Raw genomic sequence first — 4,226 nt, 5'->3', positions numbered from 1 at the left:
AAAGAAATATCAAACATTAAATATGATGTTATTTAAATAATAAAACTTAAAAAGAATCTTTTTATTGAATTAAAAAATGGTAATTATGACCGGTCAAAGTCAAAATTAGTAGCATAAGAGAATCAGATTTCACACATAAACACTGTCGGTCCTCGTGGAAGATGTATTTATCGTTCCAGAAATTAATACGTAGTTACGGACCCTTCTTCAACCGGTTTACATTTATGTTTTACTACCTTTTATGGTTTAAATCAATTTATTTATAATTTAAATAATAAATAAATATTAACAATATTTACGGTCGTTTACCAAACACTTATCCGGTAAGCACTTAACGGTAAAATTCAACACTATCATTTACTTACTAGGTAAGATTTTAGTCAACAAAAAGGGCTTTTTATGCAACAATTTAGCCTGTAAGAGCTGACTGTGGTAAGAGTCATTGTCCTCACTTATCGGGTAAGACTCTCAGTCTTTGCTTCGCTCTTACAAGGTAAGATTCATGGTCATTGTCATATTCATCCGGTGATGTAATATAACTTTGTAGGTAAACCACCCTAAATAGATGTATAACTTTAACACTAAATAAATGTCATAAATTTTCAGGTAACAGTCAAGAAATGTCCAGTAAAAAGATCAATAGTTGGTCTATCTACTCATCAAACAAGATAGAAGTTTCAAGTTTGTAATGTCCCAAGACACAAAGCAATAAAAGTCCAGTAGCTTCTAAATCAATTTTAAAATAAGGGAAAAGTCTGAAAAAAACTCAACAAAGTTCATAATTTAAGTAATCAAGTCACGGATAACGTTTTTCAATAAATAAATTGTTAGACATTTTGAAACCTTTTCATTTTATCTCTTTTGAATATCCCACAACCGGTGCCTTCAGGACTCATCTTTAAGATACTTCCCTTTGAAAAGCCATAACCCTAAACTTCAAGTTTACAAAGAGTCACATAGATCTGATTGGCTTGAGGCGCCTTCACCCTCGTCGAGGAGTATGTGAGTGGAGTTTGCAAGTATCGATTGATTACTGTATGGATGTCTTGGCCTAGTGGCCACCTCTCTTCCGCAAACGCCTTGCCCTGGGTTGATTGCCCACCCGGGTTCAATTCCAAGGGAGGACATAATGTCTTTTCCGGTGCTTGCCTATAAAGGTAGGGCAGGTAGGGTTCACAAATGTGGACCACGGGGCCATGAGGTCCCCGCCATTAAACCTGTATGGATTGTGACTACAAGCCACTATGGATTGTATAATTCCACGGATTTTGGCAAGTATGGATTGATTATTGTTCCCTGGTATGACTTTCCCTTGGGTGGTGATTTTCTATGGCAATATATATTAAATTATTTTTGGAACAACTCTTTCCTAGAGATGTTAACATAGTGATTTTAGATACTCTTAAATTAAGATTCATATATATCTTGTTCTTGAAGGTTGCTAGTGTGTTTGAAAGAAAGTTAAATAACATTTACCAGTCTTTTAACAGTAATACCAAAACTCTCTCTTTCCTGGTCAATGGAGGTCGGAGATGTTGTGGAGCAGCGGAGATATGAGGGGTTGGTCACCTTGGGTTTGTGTATGTGTGTGTGTGTGAGAGAGAGAGAGAGAGAGAGAGAGAGAGAGAGAGAAATTGAGAGAGGGACTAGGGGTTGAGGGATGGGTTATCTATACAATTTTTTTTATAGAAAATTAAATAAAATGGTAAAAGGACTAAACTACTCCTTATTGATTGGTCCAATAACTTCTAAATTAACTTAATGTCATGGTAAGCCTTATAAAGAGCTCATAAATCTCACTTTCAAATATGTGAGACGAGAAGTCACAATAAGATCCAACATGTGCACCGTTCTTATCATAGAAGATGGAAGATTTGGCTTGTTCCAAAGGCTTGGTTTATTCAAATGGTGTATAACCGTATATATGTTTAGATATGTTATTGCTAGCTTCTCCTTTTAATGTTTTTGACCAAACATTTTATCTTGTTCCTGTATTTGTCAAAATCATGCACTATTTACAATATCCAAATAACAAATCAGTGTTTTCGTTAGGCGTGCTTATTTTCTTCTAGCTGGTTCTTGAATACATTTCTCTCTTGCAAATGGCTAATTATATTCACAATATTCAAGCTATTTCTCGACATAATGTGTCGAGTGCATGCAACCTCAAAATTGGATCACCATCTTGAAGGCAACAAGGCACAGGATGAGGATACATTGCGATGTATGTTAAAATAGAAAATATGTAGGTCAAAATTTGGACAAGATTACTGATCATTAATTAATGATTCAATGTATGTAGCAGCTCAACAAACCAAATGATCGATAAATGATATGTTGGGTACAACACAACTTCTAAAATAGTCATGTCGACATAATGAAACACTTCAAATTTATGTCCTAGATAAATGTGATCATTGTCTTTCGATTCGTCATAATGAAGTAAATGTCACTTTCTCCCGATGCTCTATTGGTGTTGTATGCATTGAACCCAAAAAACATAAACGGATTGTTGAACATGGTAAAAGGGCAAGTTGTCCATTTACATAAGGATGAGATATAAACAAATGATGAAGTTGAAGAAGAGAAGACATGTGAGAACAAATCCATTTACACAAGAAATGCCGAGGGACAAGAATACCCACTTGAAGTTAGGGGTTTGACTGCACTAAAGTCATGAGTTTAAGAAAACTTTATATTTATTATTGGTCTTCCTTTTGAAATGGATTATTTATTTTATGTATGGACACTCACACAATTCATTTAACTCCACTTTTCCAACAATATGAGTAATATGACATTTTGATTATATATATATAAAAGCTAGGTTGTTTTGTTAACTCGATTTTTAGTGTTAACTATGTTAACCTAGTGGACTAATAGAATTTATTGTTTGTGGTAGATTTCGGTAAGATATTGATTATGAGATGAAGGACATAAGGGTAAATTGTACATATACGTAAGTTACATTTTGTATTAATTAATAAGTGGTTATAATTTAATAGTTGCTTGATTGTTGGGATTATGATAAATTATTTAAATTACACAATATATTATCATTAAATAAAATTAGACTTGATGAAATTGTTTTTCTGAGTGAACAAATCACAAGTAAACATTTTTGAAACGTATTGTTAATATCGTTTCCGGTTATATGAACGGTATGGAGGAAAATATCACGAGATCACCGGTGAACATATTTTCATAAGTGTACAATGTTCATTGTCTGTTAATATACGAAAAAGTTGAAATAACCAAGTGAAATTTTGTGAACATATGTAAATATTGTCCAGATAGTAATGAACACAAACACATTATTCATATTAATGAACATAATCAAATTGTTCACAAGAGAACCCATATTCATATAGGGGAATATGTCTATGTGTATATTAATGTTGATAATGATGGAGATTTTTTAATTAATAACAATGGATTAATGTTCATATGAACATTAATGTCATTAATGGGCAGTTACAAACTTTATGAATTTTTTTCAATAATACATTTGTTCATGTATGTTCATCTTAGATGATAATGTATTATATTATTAGTTAGTGCAGAATTTCCATCATAATTGTCATCCATTGATTCATAAGATGAATGGTTGTGATGGGTTTACAAAGTTAATACTATAAATTGGGTTAACAAAAGAACATACTCCTAACAATTCTCTCTCCACTATATATATATATATATATATATATATATATATATAGGGGCTGGTTCAAATAGAAACCAACCATATGGTACAAACTATGTGAACCGATCTTGATCGTTCATTTTATCATCAAACGGTTATTATTAAATTAGATTAAATAAACAATAATTTAATTGATATGTGTATGAACAATTGTTCAAAGGGTAAATTGGTCAAACGGTCATTATTAAATGAGTATTAAAAAATAATCAATTAATCATTAAATTAATTGGGCTGCTTATGAACAATTGTTCACAGGGTATTTTGGTAATAAATCATCACACATCGTGAACCCGATATTCTCCAGCCGATTTGTAACCTACGATAGATTATGAACATAACTTGAATATATGTAGAACATAACTTGAAAAGAAGAACATGAACATGAAATAATAAAGAAATCAGAAAAATCTCATGATCAATTAGAGATATCTTTTAAGATTTGTAACTCCCAATTAATTATTAGGGGGTTACAAAAAGGTTAAATTACAAAATTACCCTTATCATTAATTTATAATTTAGATTT

This window comes from Cynara cardunculus, assembly GCF_001531365.2.
Source record: "Cynara cardunculus var. scolymus isolate 2C chromosome LG 3, CcrdV1, whole genome shotgun sequence".
NCBI lineage: Eukaryota > Viridiplantae > Streptophyta > Magnoliopsida > Asterales > Asteraceae > Cynara > Cynara cardunculus.
The sequence above is the reverse complement of the archived record's forward strand: the minus strand, read 5'-3'. Positions refer to the sequence as shown.